This window comes from Tachyglossus aculeatus, chromosome 22, assembly GCF_015852505.1.
Source record: "Tachyglossus aculeatus isolate mTacAcu1 chromosome 22, mTacAcu1.pri, whole genome shotgun sequence".
Classification (NCBI taxonomy): domain Eukaryota; kingdom Metazoa; phylum Chordata; class Mammalia; order Monotremata; family Tachyglossidae; genus Tachyglossus; species Tachyglossus aculeatus.
The window spans coordinates 15,128,579-15,152,410 of NC_052087.1; the positions used below are offsets into that span (position 1 = coordinate 15,128,579).

The 23,832-nt window shown below is 40.5% G+C and overlaps 1 protein-coding gene across 5 annotated transcripts in view; it reads right to left on the reverse strand.

The window, feature by feature from the left end:
* The window catches only part of NELL1 (neural EGFL like 1), a 499,897-nt gene that overhangs the window by 322,695 nt on the left and 153,370 nt on the right, over window positions 1-23,832 (reverse strand). The gene's annotated exons all lie outside the window — the stretch shown is intronic.

Here is a 23,832-nt window from a genome sequence, read left to right on the forward strand (position 1 = left end):
TCCTTTGCAGGATTGACTTCAGGGGACTAGGGCCACAGCTCACCAATCTCCTGCACATAACACCGTGCACCAGGTCACGGTGTGACGGTGTCATAAAAAGACATTGTTTTGATGAAAAATGAAACATATTTCCAGGGTCATTCTGCCACCCACCCCAGCCCTTGGCTTCAAAAGGCATTTTTACTACCCCTCCCATTGGCAACCTGTTCCACTCTCTCTGGGCCAACAGAGAGTGAGTGGTAAGCTAAGATTTGTAGGGTACTGAGACAGAAGAGAAGAGAATAGGATAAAGAAAACAGAAAAAAAAAAATCAAACCATTTTTAAGAATGTTTTATACCTCGCGGTTGCTAGAAATTGTCAGGGAAAGGTGGGGTAGCAGAGAAATCCTGAAAAAAGACAACTAAAGATGGCTGATGCACATGAAACAGAGGGACAGAGCATGTGTGGAGGCCATCCTGATTAGGTCTTTGGAATGGACGTCTCTTTGAATGTCTCAAATGATGGCCGTTTTCAGAGGATTAGGAGATAAAAATGTTATCCCCTGGTGCATACTATGTAAAGGTGTCTCTTTTCCTCACTTACCATCTTTAGCCAGCCCTGCTTCTGTTCATAGAAGATGAGAAGCAGCATGGACTAGTGGAAAGAGCATGGGTTTGAGAGTCATAGGGCCTGAGTTCTAATCCCAGCTCCACCACTTGTCTGTTCTGTAGCCTTGAGCAACTCTCTGTGTTAAATTCTCTGTGCCTCAGTTACCTCATCTGTAAAATGAGGATTAAAACAGTGAGGCCCATGTGTGACATGGACTGTGTCCAACCTAATTAACTTGTATCTATCTCAGAGCTTAGTTCAGTGACTGGCATATGGTGAGCACTTAAAAGATACCATAAAAAAAAGATATTGAGAGGCATAAAGAAGGAATGAAAACAAGGCTGCTTATTCAATAAATGCAGAAGACTGAATTAGTTACAAATGATTTCCTTTATATGATGACCTGTAGGTGCGTATTTGTTTCAAAACAGCAGCTCCCTGGGTGTTTTAATCCTAATATTTCACTAAATCATCCCAAGTACACTACTGAAATTTCCCAGACTTTCTGCGATGAAACAATTGGTGAATGAGATAAGAGAACTGAAGTAAAAGCAGTTCGTAAAAAAATTAAAGTCCTGTACGAATTCATACTGTATTATTATTGCAAGTTTAAAATCTGTACAGATATGGTTCAGACTCCATCACAACATTATATTTGACTTGGGTTCCTTTGAAATTCATTGAGCCAGGGTAGATCAGCCTTTACATCTTACTGCAGAGCATCACAAAGGATTTTGCATAAAATAAAATATAATTAGATTCTTCCAGAAATACCAACTATCGTACCAGAGACCCATGAATAAATCAAAATATCAAGTGTTCAAGACAATCAATAATTGGCATTTATTGAGTGCTTACTGTACTCAGAGCACTGTACTAAGCACTTGGGAGAGTACAATACAAGAAAATTGGCAAACACATTCCCTTCCCAAAACAAGGTTACAGTCTAGATGGGGAGAGACATTAAAGAAATATTCTATTTATCATTTATATGACTTAGAGATGTTTACCACAGAACAAAGAGCAATTATCCCTTTTTTCCACTCACGGGGTATTTTTCCCTCCCTATCCACTCCTTTGGCCTGGCTCGAGAGAGATTTAACTGTCCCATCCCCGCACTACCCACTGCTCCCATAAGGTCTTCTCTACTGGCAGAATGAAGCAACAGCTGCATGAGTTCTTCGCAACTTTAAGAATGTTGAGAAGGCTTATGAACAGCTCAGCCTAGCATGAAAAGCCTGAAAATTTGTTGCCTCATTGCTCCTTTTTACATAATTTTTATGTTTTTATTGTTTCACTCTTCCATACGTAACTGTTGCAAACCTCCTCCTCACACCCTTACTCACAGACTGTGAGTCCCTTGGGGCCATGAGGATCCATGCATTTTTTTCAAACACAATATAGTACTTTGCACACAGAAGATACTTAATAATTACTTAATGAATTTTTCATTAATAAAAATTAAACCTTTAAAAGGATGGACCAAGTTTATTTTTCTAAACAATTTATACTAACTGTTTATAAAAAATATTTGGAGCAGTTAAATGAAAAACAACATTAACTGCTGGATGGCTAGTCTTTTAGGTGAAACATGAAATGTAGTAAGACTATTATTCTAGTAAGAAAGAGAAAAACAGTCTCTTCTATGATTATTTTTAAGTTTTACAAGAAGTTTGTGGAAATGACCATAATACAATTCTGGCACAGATTGTTAAAATAAGAACTGGCAGTTGCAAGGTTGAATTTGTTTGAACAACGATTATTTATGACACTTTATTACCACACTCTCCAAAACATATGGTTGCCTTATTAGAAATTAAAATTCATTTTCATATGACTCTGCATGATATTACAACAAAATAACTGGAGTAACTCCAGGGGATAGCAAATTATTTCAGTTCAACTGTTTTAGGACTTGTCACTTGAAAAAATGAAATTTAACTAATTCCTTTATAAGTACAATGGCAGTTTTGGATAACAGGAATAATCAGTCTACTGCATAGGGCAGGTATTATTTTCTTAGCAGTTTTGAAGTAGACCTACGTTTAAGAAATTACAATACCATATTTTATAACATAGAACTACTAAATTATTAGTAAGGATATTATATATATATATATATATATATACATACATACACACACACATATGTCTTCGTACTCAAAGAAGGCACAGATAATGATATTTGCTGTATGTATGTGTGATTGAGAAGGACAAACTGAGACCCACAGTCTTGGCCACACTGTGCATATAAAAGACTGTCCTTTGTTGTGTTGTCACATTTGATGCTCGTAGCACCTGGTGTTGTTTTCACCTTTGTCCCCTTATCTCTTATTCCTTATGAAGCTTTTGTTCAAAAAGAGCAGCTCCTTTCTTTATAATAGTATGCCATGCCAGTCTATCTATAGTATTTGACTCCCAGTTTTCAGCTGGGATGCCACATTGTCTGAGGCTAGTTTTACTAAAGTCCTTAAAATGTGTCCTCTGTCCTCCTTTCTTAAATTTCAGGTACCACATAGTAATTACATGTATATCCTGCTGTTTATCCTCCTTAGGTGTCAATACTCAGTGTAACTGTGCTGAAGTGAGCCTGTCTTTGATGTTAGGAGACTGACTTCATTTCAGAAGTTCATTATTCGCGACCCTGTTTGGCCATTGTCTTGGAGTCTATTCCATAAGTAACACTCATGGAACTGCTTAATAAGTTATATATGATACCACTGTGGGGGGTTCAGGTCTCACAGTCACAGAGATGATTGGAAAGAATTACAGTACTCTAGACCTTCCAGTGTGGTCTGGATCCTGATCCCAGGCTGCTGCCACCACCCTCTGAGTTTCCCAAAGGATGTGCTAGTTTTCTTAATTAGTTTTGCTACATCTTGTCTATCATTGAGCTTTTGGCCAAAATTTTGCATAGGTAACAAAATTCTATAATTGCTTATCGCTATATTGCCAATATACAATTTTTGGTTGTGTGTATGGCTTTTTAGAGCAGTTTTATTTCATTATCATATAAGGAGAAGGGAGAGATAGAGCAGGAGGGGGAAAATGTTATTTATGGAAAGCAATTCCCAAGAATAAGCATATGGAAAGGTACAATAGGCATGCATCATGTTCCCTATACACAAGAAGCTCACATTCTAATGCAGGAGACAGACATAAAGATATTTAAAAAGAGTGAACTCAAAATATGTAGAATGCTAAGGAAAATGAGGACTGGAGAGGGAAGAGACCCGAGGCAAGGAAATCAGTGAGGAGGCTGAGGCAGGAGACAAGCCAGAACATAACAGGTGGTTGGACCAAGCAGGAGCCATTTGGAAGGAGAGGAAAAGGTAGATTCTGGAAATATTATGGAGTAAAAACTGACAGGATTTTGTGAGCGACTGGATATGGGGAATGAAGAGAAGGACTGTAGTCATCCATATTGCTAAAGTTGTAGGCTTCAGAGGCAGGGAGGATGGTATGTTGTCAAATGAAAAGCAGCATAGCTTAGTGGCAAGAGCCCAGGCTTGGGAGTCAGAGGTCATGGGTTCTAATCCCGACTCTACCACTTATCAGCTGTGTGACTTTGGGCAAGTCACTTAGCTTCTCTGTGCCTCAGTTACCTCATCTGTAAAATGGGGATTAAGACTGTGAGCCCCACGTGTGACAACCTGATAACCCTGTATCTATCCCAGGGCTTAGAACTGTGCTCGGCATATAGTAAGCGCTTAACAAATATCAGCATCATTATTATTATAATTATTATAAATGAGATGCTAAAGTTAGGTGGAGATATGGCTTTGGGAGGGAAGATGAGGTGAATGAATATGGAGGGAGAAAAGTAGGGGACTCAGCACAGAGATTTGTGGAACAACCTAGTGTTAGAAGATGAAAGGTAGGAAAGGAGTGGCTAGAGGTTAGAAAAGAACAAGGAGATCACCACATTGGCAAAACCAAGATCAGAGAATGTACTAAGGAGAAGGGGTGGCCCTCAGTGCCAAATCAGCCTGGAATTTATTTTGGCCCCTGGTTCCACTACAAGATTGTAAGATCCCTTAGGGCAAGGACCATGTCTACTCATTCTACTGTACTCACCTAAGAGCTTATAAGGTACAGTGCTCTGCACAGAATAAGCACTCAAATAGATGGAGCAATTGATGACTAAGTACACCATAATTGAATCAGACACAGTCACAGTCCCAAAATCCAAATGGGAGTAGACAGACACAGAGACTGAGATTGACTAGCCACTAAAACAGTCCAAGAACTCAATTTTAATAATAAATCAATAAGCTGTACCTGCGGTTAGGATCTTCCCACTCCTCACAGCTCCAGGTAAGTCTTTGGTCACAACCAAAGCAGAACCTAGTTTTCTAACAGGCCTGGTAATATAATAATTATGGCATTTGTTTAGCGCTTACTATGTGCCAGGCACTGGACTAAGCGCTGGATTGTTGGGAGGTCTCTAATGCTCACTACCCCGGCCTTCCAAAACAATGGACAACTATAGCTAATGTGCTACAAGTGCAAGAGCGTAGGCAACAAGCATGCTTTCATAGTGTTTACCAAGTTTCCTAATGACTGCTGCAAAAATACTATCCTGAATTTTATTCTGATAATAAAAACTGAACAAGGGAAAAACCCAGCAATTTCTCTGTTTATGCTGAGCAACCTGCAAAACCTGCTCACACAGCATAAATGAGGGAAACTAAACTGGACTTTTAAAAAGTCTTTTTAATTACCAATTTTATTTGGAAGCCAGATAAGGATTTGAAAAATCCATCACGGTAATTTTATCTTAACATTTTTGCTCTTAAAATATTTAGGGGAGTGAAGGAATTATAGTTTCTTTTTATTAATACATAAGTTATATGTTATCTGGAAAAAATGCTAATCCATACATTGATTTTGTTCTTGGACATGAGACAATAAAAAGAAGCATGATCATTAAAAATTAATCCACTAGCCTGGACAATGGACTTTAGCCAATAGGCATTAAAAACTGCTACAAAATAAGCAGAAATCAAAGTTAAACAATGGGTTGGTACTGCAACAATCTCACCAACTCCCTCATGGGAATATTGCAAGGAGGCAATGAGATATTGCAGATGAGAGCATTTTGGAAATAATGATAATATAGAGTCATTGTACTGCACAGTACAAGGAATTACACACTCCCCAAACCTGAATTGTTCTTGTGGGTGTGTTAATGAGAAATCTAAAGTTAGGGAAAAAGAAACACCCATATTTACAGCCTAAATATTTGAGAAATTTCATTATATTGGCAATTCCCTAAGTAAATGACCTTAAACTTGCATCATACAAAACCAAATTTCTCTTGACAGACTTGCCCACTGTATTTTGCCATAGTTTGAAGTGGAAACAGAATGGTTTAGGCCCCTCTTTAGTTATGATGCTAATCCAGAAATTGGAAGTTCATAATGAGCCAGAATTTCTCCTTGGGAGAGAGGAGAATAAGAGTATAAACCCAAGACACCATCCTTCCTGGGATTGTGCCATGCCAACTGCAACACATCTTTGCATTAAATCTGTCTGCCCCAATGAGGCACAGTTTCATTTAGAGGATGGGGACAGGGCCAAGGTGACTGATTCATGCTCCCAAGCCCTCTGCCACCAGCACAGCAGTAATTCTGCAATGTCTCTTCTTACTCCAGCATGTTGGAAACTGCCTAACTAGGATCCCAGAAACCATGGAGGCTTGCTAGGTATTTTGGATAGAACATTGGCCTGGGAGTTGGAAAGTTATGGGTTCTAATCCCGGCTCTGCCACATGTCTTCTGCGTGGCCTTTGGCAAGTCACTTCATTTCATGCCTCAGTTCTCTCATCTGTAAAAGGGGTATTAAGACTGTGAGCCCCATATGGGATAGGGACTGTGTCCAACCTGATTTGCTTCTAACCACTCCAGCTCTAGGTAGAGTGCCTGGCACATAGTAAGTGTTTACCAAATAGCACAATTATTATTATTATTAGTTATCCCAGGTACCCCTCCTAAGGATTTAGATTGGTCAGCTCCGGCCTACAGGTGCATCCAGGATAACCCAGAAAAAATAAGGCTGATTCGCAGCTTTGGAGACCCTAAGAGGAGATTGGGAAAATTTTTCAGAACTCATATTGACTTCGGGCAAGTCACTTAACTGCTCTGTGCCTCAGTTCCCTCATCAGTAAAATGGGGATTAAGACTGTGAGCCCCATGTGGGACAACCTTGATTACCTTGTATCTGCCCAGCACTCAGAACAGTGCTTGGCACATAGTAAGTGCTTAACAAATGCCAACATTATCATTATTATTATTATATTCCAGCCAATCTATAAAGGCCCAGAAGCCAGACACCAGGTCTAATTACCACCTGTGTTTTTTCCCAGTGCTTAGTATAGTGTATTGTACACAATAAGTGCTTAATCAATTGCTGCAGTTCCTCCCTGATATTAATAGTTCCTGCCTGATACTGAGCATGGTGGTGGGCCACCCACCTGGGTATTGTTGGTTCACTGCCAAGCAGAGCTCAGGACTATAAGTATGACCTCTAGATGGGAAGCTCATTATAAGCAAGGAAAATGACTATTATATTGCTGTATTGTAGGGTCCAAAGAGCTTTGTAAAGTGCTCTGCACACAATAAGCACTCAATAAATACCACTGACTGACACCCAAAATCATGCCCACAGTGGCTAGGGGGAGAGGGAGGAGTCTAGGCATTCCTGGAATGTGGACAAGCAGTGTCAGCAGAAAGCACCAGATCTGGGATGCGGGCAGGAATGAGGTGTATGTCAAGAGCTCAGGGTGTCATGCCGGTGGTGGGGCAGGACTGCTCTGGGACTAGGATACAAGTATGAGCAGGGTCAGGTGCACACAACACATGCAGAGCTTGGGCTGTCGTGGGCCTGCTGGCCCCTTCCTCCTCCCCTTGGAGATCGGAGCCCTGGTTCCAGTCCCCCTTTTCCCTCTTTTCTCTCTTCTTCCCCACCCACATGTTCTAGAGTCAGCAGAGGTGGAGCTTAGCCTGTATCTCACCAGATGCCTCTTTCTCCACCCATTCCCAGTGCTCAGCTCCACAACCACAGGGACCTAAGCACTGTCCCCCTGCACTTCGGAGTCTGATGGGGGTCCAAACAGTTGTCTTATTTCTGCCCAGTAATGCCCAGTGGATCCCAGCCAGGGGGTAGAAGGGAACTCAGGGTGGTGGGTCCTGGCACACTCTACTAGGAGGAGCAGATACTAATGAAGAGGACCACTGATTTGCTGAGGGAACGGATTGACAACCCAGCCACCAGTGCAAGGATATGGAGGGTTTGTGTGGCTATGACATCTAGGGGAGGGACAAAAGGCCAAATTTGCTGGCAACACATGCTCAGAGCCTGGACCCACGGACATGTGCTGGGATATCCCAGGTGAGAGTAGGAATAAAGGTGTTTGGAGCTGATGTTCAGGTGCTTTCTGTGCTAAGGTCCTCTGGGAAATAGTAGCAATTACTATTACTACTACTACTACCACCACTACAATTCTGATCATCTTCCCACTGATCATCTGTAGTGCTAAACTTTGTAGAAAGGGGCTGGAATGCACCCACCAATTAAGTTCCTGTAAATACTGGTATATTCTGGTTACCTCTAGGCTGTTTTGATTCCACCATTACATATTTTGGAATTAATAGTGGATAGTTTGACTGGAAACTTAATATTATTCCACAGTTTAGAAATGGAGGTTTATACTGACAAACATTCTCATGGCCTCAACTACTGTCATTTTAAAGCAACCCTAAATATTCAAGAGTTTTAGCAATATGCTCAAAGACACAAGCCTTAGGCTAGGGTTGGACAAAATACAATTCAGGATTCATAGCCAACTTCCAATTTATTCTACCCGGACCATTATGTCCAGCAAAATAATAAAATATTAAGCAAAATCTCTGCACATGAGAGTAGCAGTGTCATATCTATTAGCATGTTCACAATTTCTGTAAATGTGGAAGAAAATGACATGAAGTGTTTTTCATAGTTTCATAGTCTCGTAGTTTTGTTGGTAAGTATTGTGAATACTAAACATTCATGTGTGAAGTTCTCAACAACTTACTGAAATGTGTTAATTGGCTTTCCAGTCTAAAAATTTGTCCATCCCTGCCCAAAACTAAAAAATGAGAATCTAGGGCTCTGTGAAAGGTTCTTACAGTTTAGATCAAAGGAAAGATCAGACATTAAAGTAAAAGAAAATCAGAAGGTGCTGTGCCATTTTTTGATACATGGAGTAATTGAGGTCTCATTTGAATTGGATATGTCCCTCTGTCCTAAAAGTACACAGTATTCTAAACCCTGGAGACTAGGCTTAAATTTTCCTAGAGTTGCTCCAGGAAACATTCTTTCTTACATATTCAGCAGCTGGGAACTCTGAATTAATGACCTTGCATGTAAATTTCTTTGTCTCTGGAAAAGTGCTCTCAAATTAAATAAAGGTATTTTCTGCATTTTTCCAGCATCTCAATATCTTTCAAGGAACAAAGAGAAAAAAATGTTGCGTTACCCTTCACGCACAGTAACCGTCACCTCGGGATTGCAATTTTTCTCAAGTGCAACACTTATGGTCAAATGAAAAAAGAAAGACAAGCTTAATTTCCTCCTGCAAAATTAACTTCCTCTGTGTCTGCAAGTAATATGCATACCTTACTGTTAGGACTGTAAAGCAGGAAAGGGCTTCTAAAGCAGACAATAATGAGTATGGCTTCAAAAGTGCATGCTGAAGTTCAAGTGAAAAATGATACAAGCAGCAGCACAACTGCATTTTGCACTCCTAGAGGATCTTGGCAAATGCAGAACAAGACTTGCAAAAGCCGATTCCTATAGCCAGAGATTCTTGAGTTCCCTTGTTCTTTACACTGTTCTTCCCTGCTTTTTGAAATTTGCCTCCAGGAGCCGATAAAACAGTTGGTGAAATTAGAAATGTTCATTTCTTCCAAAACCCGGGAAACTCAACTCTGACCTCTAGGACTAAGTTCGAGAGGATGAGGGAACTTTGTTTTCTACTTTTGATGATATAGCCAATAAGAATATCCGTGATTATGGTGATATTTTGGTGAGAGCATCAAATGTTGTACTGAATCAATCAATGATATTTTTTGAGCATTTCCTGTGTGCAGTGCCCTTTACTGAACACTTGGGAAAAATGCAACAGAGTAGGTAGACATGATTCCTGCCCACCAGGTACATACATTAAATCTCCAGCTGTGTATTCCTAAAGTAGACCAGATTGGAAACCAAGTACATGGGGCCTGAGTTAAGGTGATAGATGACTCTCATGGCTTTTCAGCACTTTTAAACTATGCAATCGACAGAAGTAAACTGGCCTGCCCTTTAAAATATGGAGGGGAAGAACTCATTATTTTCTATTAAACAATACTAGAGAGACAATATAAAAGCAGAGATATTTTCAACATAATCAAAATTAATAGCATTTCAATTTTGCAGGCCAGTAAAGGAAGGTATTTATATTGCAAAACATTCAAATGCCTTACCTGGTTAAAAAAAAAAAAAACTTAGAGACTTGGTTCAGTTTCTTGATCTAATTTTAGAAGTTCTAATTCCCTTTTATGGTAATGTAAGAAAATTTTTAAAAAGTTCTCTACACTTTGATTACGCTCAACTCTTTGCTTAGCTAGTTGAAGGTAGATTTAAAAAGCAAACAACATGGGAAGATTTACTGACCCATTAGCAGAACAGCTAAGAATGTCTGAAAAACTCATTGACCTTTTAAGAAAAGAAGTTGGTTCAGTCAACCAGAAACTTAGAGCACCTAGGAGGATTCCAATCAATCTTATAATTTAAATCCCTTATCTTTCTCCCAAAGCCATTTTGGGTGTGGTTTTTTTTTTTAAATGAAAATCCCACCCATTTGAAGAACTTCTTTAAGAGGTAACTGCTCCAGATTTACTCTCCATAATAAGAATAAAACAACTAAAATCAAAGTCTTCTTGACATTCTACTTTTCTTTATCACTCATCATAGCAATTGAAGGAATTTAAGAGATGTTCTAGTGAAATATCATTCCTTCAAAACCTAGTATACTTAAACCATACCTTGCAATCTTTTTGAAGATTCCTATTTTTAATTTCCTCTAGACAGTAAACTCCCCTCCGTCTAGACTGTAAGTTCACAGTGGGCAAGAAATACGTTTAAAAGCAGTTAGCACGGTGCTCTGCACACAGTAAGTGCTCAATAAATATCAATGATTGATTTAAAGTCCATAATATGCACAGTATATAAACCAAGGAATATTGAGAAAAGGAGAATCAATTATTTGAACATTTTGCACTCGTTAATTTTTTAACTGTTAACTATAATAGTTCATTAGTGTAATTCACTGCAGACTAATAATGATTAGTCCTCTTCTAGACTTTGAACCCATTGTTGGGTAGGGACTGTATATGAGAAGCAGTGTGGCTCTGTGGAAAGAGCACGGGCTTGGGAGTCAGATGTCATGGGTTCTAATTCCGGCTCCGCTGCTTGTCAGCTGTGTGACTTTGGGCAAGTCACTTAACTTCTCTGTACCTCAGTAACCTCGTCTGTAAAATGGGGATTGACTGTGAGCCCCACGTGGGACAACCTGATCACCTTGTATCCCCCCCAGTGCTTAGAATGGTGCTTTGCACATAGTAAGTGCTTAACAAATGCCATCATTATGTTGCCAAATTGTACTTTCCAAGTGCTTAGTTCCATGCTCTGCACACAGTAATTGCTCAATAAATATGATTGAATGAATGAATGAATAATAATTTTAAGTGCTTACTCTGCACTGCACTAAGCATTGGGGTAGATACAAAATAATCAGGTTGGATCAATCCCTGTTGCACATGAGGTTTCACATTTAAGTGGGAGGAAGGATAGATATTTAATCCCCACTTTACAGTTGAGGGAACTGAAGCACAAAGAAGTAAAGTGACTTACCCAAGTTCACACAGCAGGCAAGTGGCAGAACCAAGATTAAAACCCAGGTCCCCTGACTTCCAGGCTTGTGCTCTTTCACTAAGCTATGCTGCTTCCCTAACTTAGTCAACTGGCCTAAAGAGTGGAAAGAACTCCTTGAACACATGATAGATATCAAATACGCTTTTAAATTCTATCTTTCTAGCTACAATATCTACCTGAGGGTTTTCTCCCCTTTTCCCCAGTTGAAAGCCACAAAAAGTTTTCAAAAGCACCAAAAGCAATTTAAGCAAGTTCTGAGCCAGAAAACAGACTCCCTTTACAGAACTGCACATGAATCTAAGAAATATCGAGAGAAATTCAGCTTGTACCCTGAGTTAGTATGCCTATCTCTGAAAGCAATAATCCTATTTGGTAGAGGAAAACTTCATATAAATAAGATTTGGGTGAGATCAGCTACTGGAAACTAAGTTCACATGAAAACAACTTACCTGATCACCTCCCATCCCCACTGCCCTGTCCCCAACAAGCACTTCATTCATAAAAAGACTAGGAAAACTTTTTAAAGCACTTCAGAATTGATTTTAAAGAGCTTTTGTTCCACCACAGGTCACTCAATCTGCTCTATACTATAGAATTTGGATAGGATCATTCTGTTCTAAATAACATTAATCAAATGCCTTTAAAGGTTCCCAAATTCAGTAAACACCACTATTTACATACTGCCCCAAGCCTGAAACTAACAGCAGATACTGTATTTTTATACCTGAAGAAAAACAGTTGACATCCTGTGTTGCAAAGATAAGTATAAATTCATAGAAATTGTTACTCATGCATGCAAAATTACCTACTGAGACCAAACCTAGAGAATATTTGCCATCGTGCTCTGATAAACACAAAATATATATTAGCAAATACTAAAAGAATAATATGAATCAACTGGGACCACTTTTCTTGTCAACCAGACTATAAGAGTGAGTGCTTTGCACATAGTTCTTCATGCTTAACAAATGTCATTATTATTATTATTATTATACATATACGTGTGTGTGTGTGTGTGTGTGTGTGTGTGTGTGTGAGAATATATACACACAATACCAAGTTCTCAGAAATGGATAGAAATCACTTTTTAAAAAGTGGTATTTATTAAATATGTGTCAAGCACAGTTCTTAGGAAGGAAGACTCTTGACTTCACAAGGACACCTCATTTCCCTCTCTTCCCCCCATTAGAAAATATGCTTAATCAGCGTATTAACCAGAGAATCAGGGTGGCCTAGGGGAAAAAGCATGGGCCTGGGAATCAGCTGACCTGGATTTTAATCACAGCTTTGCCACCTCTCTGTTGTGTAATTTTGGGCAAGTAACAACTTCCCTATGCCTTAAATGCCTCATCTGTAAAATACAGATTAAGACTATGAGCCCTATGTGGGACTATATGGACTGTGCCCAACATGATTATCTTGTACCTACCTACACTAGCGTTTAGCACAATGTCTGATACAAAGTGTTTAACAAATACCATTTTTAAAACAAACAAAAAATAGTGCCTGAAGAGAGCCACTTCTTTCCCGAGAACAGTGTGCCATGCTGGTCCGTCCTCAACAATTGATTCCCAGTTTTCAGCTACAATACGGCATTGTCTGATGCGATGTTTTACTGTTCCATGAAACACTTCCTTTCCCCTCTTTGCTTTTGGCTTCCTATTTTCAGCTGACAAAGCAACTATTGGGTATCCTGATGTCGCTCAATCTACTCACCTGTCCCACCATGCATAACAATGCTTTAATGCTCGAAGACTGATATTCTTGATCTTCACTGATGTTCTAAGCTCATGATCTTAAAGAGCTCAGAACAGTGTTTGATACATGGTAAATGCTTAATAAATACCATAATCATTATCTTGCCATTTGATATTGAGTATGGCCCATAAATAATGCTGATGCAACTGCTTGAAGAACCAGATGAGAAGAACTATTGTGTAGGCCAGGCCTCATAGCCAGGGGAAAATTAGACATCGCTTTATTAAGTGCCATCAAGTCATTCCTGATTCACAATGACTCCATGGATATACTTTCTCCAGAATATCCTGTTCTCTGCCATAATCCACAAACTTTCTAATGGTCCTTCCACCATCACTGTTATGGCCTCTTATCCACCTAACTGCTGGTCTGCTTCTTCCTCATTTTCCCAGAACTTTTCCTAGCATTGTCGTCTTCAGAGAATTAGTCCTCCTGATTATGTGTCCAAAATATGCTAATCTAAGTCGAGTTATTTGGCCTTCCAAAAACCACTTTGGCTTAATTTGCTGTAAAATCCATTTGTTTGTCTTTTGGACAGTCCATGGTATTAGCAAAAGCCTTCTTCAACACAACATTTCAAAAGAATCGATGTTCTTTCTATCCTATTTTTTCACTGTCCAGCTTTTGGATCCATACATTGTCACTGAAAACACCACAGAATTGACACTTTGCATTTTGCTGGCAATTGTTACATCAGCACATTTCATGACTTTTCCAGGCTCTTCATAGCAAGTCTTCCTAACGTTAATCTTCAGCGTATTTTTTGACTACTAGTTCCTTTGTTATTATCGACCCCAGGAGAGAAAAATTGTCAACTATTTCAATCTTCTCTCCATCCACTACAAATATGTTAAAACTTCCAGCTGTCATGATTTTTGTTTTCTTTACATTCAAATCTGGGCCAGTCTTTTTGTTCTGTTCCTTAACTTTTAATACTAAGTTCTTCGTATCTTCACTTTCTGCGAGTAGGATTGCATCATCGGCATAACTAAGGTTGTTTATATTCCTTCCTCCAATCTTTACTCCTTGTTAGCCTTTATCCAATCCAGCTTCTCTCAGGTATTCCGTATAAAGGATGAACAGATAAGATGATAAGATACATCTCTGTTTTACACCCTTACTAATGGGAAATAATCAATAAATACGATTGATGATGATGATGAAACCAATCTGTTTCTCCATATTCTGTTCTTATTGTAGCCTCCTGCTCGTCATATAGGTCTGTAAACCTTTAGTTTAGTCCAGAGGCTGACACCACACTGCTACTATATTCCATTCAACAGTTTTCCAATGACATAATGGCCTTCTTGATTGGGTTCTTGTGTCTATCACTTTGCCAATTGATCAGTGTGCTACCCAAGTAAAAAAGTTCTTTTGCAGATTTAAACTCTGTGTCTCTAATACAACTTTTTGGTTGTGTGCATGGCCTCCATGATTCAGGATAATGAATACATAACCTAAGTTTTCTTCCAACTTATCATCAGCCCAGCACCTGGCTGATTCCATGAAGCAGTTTACAATCTGGGGTATATCCTCTTGGGTGTGGGCCTCTAGGGCACAGTCATCTTCAACACTTTTGAAAGACGATTTCCAGGATTTTGAATAATGATCTGAGTGGGTTGAGGTGAAAGGGATTCCCAGAGGTGAGAAATTTATTCTAACAACTGCATCCTAGTCCCGTGTTGCATCAGCCAGCATGGACCCACTATATAGTCCTGCTTTATTCCATTGGCAATGGGGAATGAATCGAGAGGGCATCCTCTGCTCTGCCCTAACCAGTCATGCTATCATGAAGTAGTTTCTAGATCTTGATGAATTTTTCATGGCAGCCAAATTGCCTTAGTAGTTTCCAGAGCCCAGAATCCAAATCTACACATAGTATCAAATGCTTTGGTAAAGTGTAACAAAACTGTGTAGAGGTCCTGTTGCTGTTCCCTGCACTTTTCCTGTATCTAAGTGACAAAAACCATGTCTGCTGTACCAAGTGGGGGTCCAAAGCCACATTGAAACTCTGGGAGTGTCCGGTCAATGACATGCTTCAGCAGGTGATCCAGGAGGGCTATGGTTGGAGTCTAGCCAACAATAGAGAGCAATGATTCACCTCGGTAATTGCCACTGCCTTTCTTTTAGATCCTTTGTCACTTTCTCAGTGGTCCAGGTGTTGAGCAACAGATTGTGCAGGTGCTTAAGATGTTTATCCATGTTTGAAGATTATCAGCAGGTATGTCATTGGATCCAGATGCTTTTCCATTTGTCATCATTGTGACGGCTATGGTGAAATGTTTATGTGACAGCTTTCTAGGATTCCCTCCTTGTCCATGATAAGATTGGAGACATCTTCACTCTTTGAAGTTACCATAATGGCATTTACAGAACCACATAATGTCTCTAACGAAGTGTAGAAGTTTTTAGTTTGGTGGTGGCCTGCTTTAGCACCCCATCAGTTGTAACTACTGCATCAGCCTCCTAGCTGACCTCCCTGCCTCTTTTCTCTCCCGTCTCCAGCCTTTACTTAATTCTGCAGCCCGGGTCATGTTTATGAAAAAAATGTTCAGTACAAATCTGCCCACTCTCTAACACCTCCAATGATACCCGTTCATCTCCATATCAAATAGAAACTTCTTCATTGGCTTTAAGGCAAACAGCTCTCCCCAACTTAACTTACCTCACTGATTTATTGTAACCCAGTCTGCACACTTCACTCCCCTAAGGCCAACTTCAATCTCACCTGTCTCATGGCCGATCCCTTGTCCACATCCTCCCTCTGGCCCAGAACTCCCTCTCCCTTCATAACCGATAGACAATCACTCTTGCCATCTTCAAAGCCTTCCTAAAATCAAATCTCATCCAAGAGGCCTTTCCTAAGTCCTCACTTCCCCTATTTGCCCTCTCTTCTGTGTCACCTTTACATTTGGGAATGTATCCCTGTAAGTACACAAGACACAGTTCACCCTGATAACAGATGTAAATGCATATTATATGGTTCATAAGGTTACCAATGATGCAAGACATGCAAAGGCTACGTGCAATAAGTAGATTTAACAGGGAAGCATTCTCACACCCTGATCAGTACAGAGAGAGACCAACATAGCAGCACGAGAGGACCACAGGAAGCATAATAGATAAACGATGGTATCAGTCATAGTGGTGTCTCAAAGGACCAAGTTTAGTGGCCGTTTACAAGGGGATCGATACAATAGTATGATTCATCACAGCATGACAGGGGTGTAGTTGCAATGCGAAGATAAGGGTCAAGCAACATGCTAGTGGATAGAGCATGTACACAAATATCAATAAAGGAGACGCCAGACATTGGGATCGGGCAAGGGGTCTGCTGCACTTCGAATGCACACTTTGCTCTCTATAAATCCTTGCATGGCAGCTACATCCCCTGGGGCAGGATGCCTCCAGTGCTGCCTTCCTCACAGAAACTGGGACCTTTTTTGACCAGTCACTGGAGGGACTCAACGGGGGCCCCACATACAGTCTAAACCACCTCACTTTAACTCTTCTGCAACCGACCCCTACAAGCATTTTGATATGCACCCCAACTTCTACAACACTTATGTATTTTTCCATCTGAAATGTATTGTAATGTCTGTAAGTTCCCCGTGGGCAGTGATCATGTCTACCTATTCTACTGTATTGTTTTCACACAAGTACTTGGTACAGTGCTCCGCATACAGTAAGCAATCAAATATGCATGAATACTGTTGGTTGACTGAGTGATGTTCTTTAAATCAGTTTGCAAATAACAGAACAGTTTTCTGAAAGGCTCACTTCTGTCCTTTTTTCCTGGTATTTGTTGAGTGCTTTCTATGTGCCAAGCACTGTACCAACTGGTAGGATAGATACAAGCTAATCAGGTTGGACAAAATCCCTGATTCACATGGGGCTCACAGTTTTAATGCCCATTTTAAAGATGAGAAAACTGAGGCACAGAGAAGTTTAGTGATTTGCCCAAGATCACACAGCAGACAAGTGTGGAGCCTGAATTAGAACCCAAATGCCTCTGACACCCAAGCCTACACTCTATCCACTAGGCCATACTGCTTTGTCTGAGTTCTCAGGTGCTGCTAAATGCCACCAGATCAATCAATGTACCTCAGGAAGTAGGTCTTTAATTTCCAAGTTATTTGCATCAACCAGTCTTGGTGTCTTCTCTTGACTGTGCCCAGAGTACTGACAGCTGCCTGGAACAGCATCACAGAGAAATGTCCCTTCAATGTATATACTGATGACTGCTGTTAGATTTTCCTTTTTCGGCATGGCTGCTGGGGTGCTGCTGCAGAGTTGCTTGCAGGTGTCTTCATGCATTCTTGTAGTCCATTATATATACCTACCTGTATTAGACGGCCCACCAAGGAGAGAGATTTCCAAACAGATTCACTATTCCTTATTAAACCTGGAAATGTCCTCCTGCTCACCCCTTTAAACACACACCTTATTGAACATCAATGTCAAGAGAAAGATGGAAGGCAGAATAGACTAGAAGGAAGAGCATGGGAGTGGGGATCAGGAGATACAAGTTCTAGTCCCCAATCTGCCACTGGCCCTGGCCTGTTGTGTAAACTCGGGTAAGTCACTTAATGTCTCTGGGCTTCAGTATTCTCATCTGGAAAACCAAGACAGGGTACCTGCTCTCCATCCCTCCTAGACAGTGAGTCCTGTGTGGTACAGAGACTGCAACTAATCTAAATATCCTATATTTCCACCAGTGCTTAGCACAATGCCGGGAATCGAGTGAGTGCTCAGTAAAAACTAGAGAGACACCTTTCTGTCTGCACACACAAGTCATATTCAAAGATTCCATGATACGCATAGTCCTAAAACTTGACAACCATGGTAGGTAAAATAAGGGACCCAAGAAACCTATTCAGTCAGACTTGATCAGACCCTCTTTCTTTCAATAGACCTTGTCTTCCAAAACAGAGCTATCGCTTCATTAGGCATGGAGAATGAGATTCAGGAGACCTGGGCTCTAGTTCTGATTCTGCCACCTGTGGATTGTGTGTGTTTGGGCAAGTCACTTAACTTTGCTGAGCCTCCGTATTCCTCTTCTGTAAAATATAGTTAAAATTTATGTTCTCCCTCACCCTTAGACTGTGAGACCTATGTAAGACAAAGGACTGGGTTCAATCTATCTTGTATCTAGCCCTATGTAGCACAGTGTCTAGCAAATAGTAGGTACTTAATAAATGTCATCATTATATCTTTAATAGCCTCTATGTGGCAACCCATTGTAGTGTTTAGGAAACTTTCACTGATTCTACCATTGGCATGTTATATATTCAAGAGACATTATAAAGCCTCAGATTCAAATCACCCACCAGCTTTCTAACTTCCTGACAGAATAAGACTAGATAGTCAGAGACCATTGAGGATAAAAGACCAGCTAATTAGTTCATATAGATTTTTGTACTTTTTTCCTTTACTAGTACTAATTTACAGCTAATACCTCAGGCACTATTTAGGCCCAAGCCATTGAAAAAGTTGTCACCCGAAAAAAGAATTATGCTGCTTTAAAACATGAAAATCCAACTAAAGCAGTTTTTAAAATAGAAAATGTTCTGTTTTATTTAGAAGAGACAAAATGAAAAGACATACTGAGGACTGTATCATAGCTGACAAAGGATCTCATTATTATCCATTGATTCGTTAGAAATCCTGATGACATCTGTAGAGCAATTTCTCCTACAATCACTACCATTTAGAAAGACTTCCATAATATACTGTATCTCCACTGCTACCTAGAAAGTTAAGGTAAATTGAAAGCCTTTTGTATCTCTGACCACTGAGACCATGAATGGTCTTTTCAAAATAGCCTGAACAATGCAGGATTCCTGTTTCATTATTTTGTTTTAATTTTCCAACCAGCTTTGTTCATCCTGGTTGCTTCACTACAGCTCATTTTCATTCCACTTATGCCTGGTTAGAAGTATCCTACCGGGGAAAGGAGGGTGAATCACTGAATCTTGGTCATGCTTTTCATAGCCCTTGCTACATAAATATACATCTTTTTAACTCACAATTCAAAGGTCGCAAAGAAGGGATAACTCTGAAAAAGAGAAAGCAACCAAAATAGGAGTCACACAGAAAAGAGAACTAAATCCAAATCACAATCTTGAAAGGAACCTCGATGCTATATAGTAAGTGTTGTATTTTTTAAGTGCTTATCATGTGCCAAGCACCATTCTAAGTGCTGGAGAAGATAAGATAATCAGATCAGACACAGTCTGTCCCACATGAGGCTCACAATCTATATAGGACAGCAAGTATTGAATCCCCATTTAACCAATGAGATAACAGAGGCACAGAGACGTTAAGTGACTTACCCAAGGTCACATAGCAGACACCTGGCAGAGATGGGATTTGAAATTACATCTGACTCCCGGGCTCGTGTTCTCTCCACTAGGCCATGCTGCTCATCATATATATGGGATGGCATCCAATATTGGGTAGGGACCATCTCTATATGTTGCTGACTTGCACTTCCCAAGCGCTTAGTACAGTGCTCTGCACACAGTAAGTGCTCAATAAATATGATTGAATGAATGAATGAATAACTGATATTGCTCATGCATATCACAACCCCACTATCCAACATCAAAATGCAGGAGGATTAAATTCATGGAAAAAAATAAATTATAACATTTTCAAGAGTGGTGAAAATGCCCCCCTGGATATAATCCAGCTGAGAACAGGAAGCACCAGAATCAACAAACTCCAGGAATAATTCAGGAACCTATGAAAGAACCCATAAGAGGATGAACGTACAACATTTTTTCTCTTTAGTTCCTGCAGGCCAAAACTGAACTCCTCACCTTCCCACCCAAACCCTGTCCTCCACCTCCTCACTGTAGGCAACACCACTCTCTCATACTTCCTGTCTCACAAGCCCATAATCTTGGCATTTATACTCGGCTCATCTCTCTCCTTCCACCCACACATTCAATGTCACCAAAAACTGTTGGTTTTAGTTTCACAGTACTGCTAAAATCTGCCCTTGTTTTTCCATCCAAACTGTTACAATGCTGATCCAAACGCTTATCCATCCCATCTTGACTACTGCATCTGCATCCTTGCTGACCTCCTGGCCTCTTGTCTCTCCCCACTCCAGTCCATGCTGCATGGATCAGTTATCAACAAAAACATTCAGTTCACGTCTTCCCACTTCTCAAGAACCACCAATGGCTGCCCATCCACCTCTGCATCAAACAGAAATACCTTTCCATTGGCTTTAAAGCACTCAATCAGCTTGCCCTACCCTACCTCACTTCACTCTCTAGTACCACCCAGATGGTACACTCCACTCCTCTACTGCCAGCTAACTTACTGTGCCCCAATCTTGTCTGTCTCACCACGGATCCCTTTCCCATTTCCTCCCCCTCCATACACACCAGACCACCACTCTCTCCACTGTATGTCACATCTCCTCCAAGAGGCATTCCCTGAGTAAGTTCTCTATTACCTGTCTCACTCTCCCTTCTTGGATCTTCTTGGAGTACTTGGATCTGTGACCTTTGGGCATTCAATATTAGCCCACTGCCAATCCCACAGCACTTATGTACACATCTTTAAATTATATATTATAAATCATTTATTAATATTACTGCTTCTCTCCCCTTCTAGACTGTAAGCTCGTTACGGGCAGGGAACATGTCTGCTAATTGTGACGTACTGTATTTTGGCAAATGCTCACTACAGTGCTCTGCACATAGTAAGTGTTGGAAAGAGCGTGGGCTTGGGAGTCAGTGGTCGAGGGTTCTAATCTCAGCTCTGCCACTTAGCTGTGTGACTTTGGGCAAGTCATTTCACTTCTCTGTGCCTCAGTTCCCTCATCTGTAAAATGGGGATTAAGTGTGTGAACCCCATGTGCAACAACCAGATTACCTTGTATCTATCCCAGTACTTACAGAAGTGCTTGGCACATAGTAAGTGCTTAACAAATACCATTATTATTATTAATAATAATAATAATAAATATGATTAATTGATTGCAAGGCCACATATGAACAAAGGTATTGAAGCTTATGCCATTCCAAACTAATCAATATATGCCACTCAGTTGTGGGTATCCAGGAGAGTCCAAACATTGCAGAAATACCCTCACACAGAGGTGGATCTTCAGATTTTAAATCTGACTCACAAAATGATGAATAATAATGTCAAATTCAGAACTAAATTAGATAGTTTTTTCCAGGGAAAATAGCATGGAGAGGGTTTAAATATTTAACTCAGAGAGCCCAGGATTTGTTTTCCCATAACAGAGACATGTGGGATTACTCTGCAAAGTCTATGAAAATTAATATTTCTACAAACCATGGAGCATTCTTCCGGGCTAGGAAGGTAGAGAAGTGTGGGAAATAAACAAGAAATTCTTAGAATTAGAAGAAGGTTATGAACTAGGAAATGGGAGACTACTCATAACTGCAATCACTCCAAAAGAGAGCAGTCCATAAAGTAGCACCAAAGAGACCCAGTTAGAGTCAGTCAGCCTAATTTATTGTGCTCTTACTTTATGGACAGCACTGTACTAAATGCTTGGGAGAGTACAATCTAACAGACACATTCCCTGCCCACAATAAGCTTATGGTCTGGAGGGGGAGAAAGACATTAATAATAATAATAATGGCATTTATTAAGCGCTCACTATGTGCAAAGCACTGTTCTAAGCTGGGGAGGTTACAAGGTGATCAGGTTGTCCCACGGGGGGCTCACAGTCTTAATCCCCATTTTACAGATGAGGTAACTGATGCCCAGAGAAGTGAAGTGACTTGCTCTGTCACACAGCTGACAAATTGAAGCTATGAACATAAGTGCTGTGGGGCTGGGAGAGGGAAGTAAAATGAGGGAGTACAATACATCAGGATGATGCAGAAGGGAATGGGACAAGAGGAAATGAGAGCATAGTCAGGGAAGGCCTCTTGGAGGAGATGTGCCTTCAATAAGGCTTTGAAAGTGAGGAGAGAAACTGTCTGTCAGATGTGAAGAGGGAGGGTCTTCCAGGCCAGTGGCAGAATGCGGGTGAGAGGTTGGCAGCGAGATAGACAAGATCAAGGTGTGGTGAGAAGGTTAGCACTAGAGGAGCAAAACGTGTGGGCTGGGTTGTAGTGGGGAAGTTTGGGGGTGAGGTAGGTAGGGGAAAGGTGATTGAGTGCTTTCAAGCTGATGGTAAGGAGTTTCTGTTAGATGCACAGGAGGGCAATCACAGGAGGTTCTTGAGAAGTGGAGAAACATGGACTTAATGTTTTTTAGAAAAATAATCCATGCGCAGAGTGAAGTATAGACTAGAGTGGAGAGAGACAGGAGCCATGGAGTTCAGCAAGGAGGCTGATACAGCAATCAAGATGGGATAAGTGCTTGGACTGATGGGGTAGCAGTTTGGATGTAGAGGAAAGGGCTGTTGTGAAGGTCGAATCTACAGGATTTTGTAATGGATTGAATATGTGGGTTGAATGAGAAAGAGGAGTCAAGGAGAACACCAAGATTACAGACTTGTGAGACAGCAAGGATGTTGATGCCATCTATAGTGATGGGAAAGTCAGGGGAAGGACAGGGTTTGTGTGGGAAGATAAGGAGTCTATTTTAGACATGTTAAATTTGAGGTGATGGTAGGACACCCAAGTAGTGATGTCTTGAAGGCAGGAGGAATTGTGAGACTGAAGAAAGGGAGAGAGATCATTGCTGGAGATGTAGCTTTGGGAATCATTTCCCTAGAAAAGGTAGTTGAAGCTGTGGGGGCAAATTAAATCTCCAAAGGAAAGGGTGTAGATGGAAAATAGAAGGGGACCCAGAACTGAATCTTGAGAGACACCCACAGTTAGGACATGGGAGGCAGAGGAGGAGCCCACAAAAGACTAGGAATGAGCAGCCAGAAAGCTAGGAGAACCATGAAAGGACTGTGTCAGTGAAACCAAGGTTAGATAATGTTTCCAGGACCCTGAGTAGATAGTTGCAAAGGCGGCTGAGAAGCCAAGGAGAATTAGGATGGAGTAGAGGCCATTGGATTTGGTGAGGTGAGAAGGTGAGCAGAGGAAACAATTCATCAGTTGCCTCTGTGATGTCAGTGAGAGTCCATTTCAGAAAAAAAAAAACTAGTTGTTTGATTTCTTTTCCAATAACGGAAATGCCTACATCATTCATTAACCACTTAAGTGAATAAGAACAAAAACAGACACAATTCAGAAAATTTCATTTTAGCAAAGTCTCTAGCCAAAACAAAAATCAATAAACAGTGGTTGTATAGTGGTCAGCATAGTGACAGTTGATAACAGCTGAAATGAGAGACCATGAGAAACACCATTTCCATCATCAATTAATATATAATGGGTTAACCAGAGTGCCAGGCTCCTAAAGAGAACATAGAACTCACATAGAACTTCCACGAGGAAGTTGCACATCATAAGCTAAGTAAATTCACGAATCAATGTGTTATGGACTATGCACTTAAAGCAAAATTAAGAAAGTGGAAGTTATCAATGCTCACTGAGACCTAGACTTTAATGAGACCAAGACCTAGACAACTA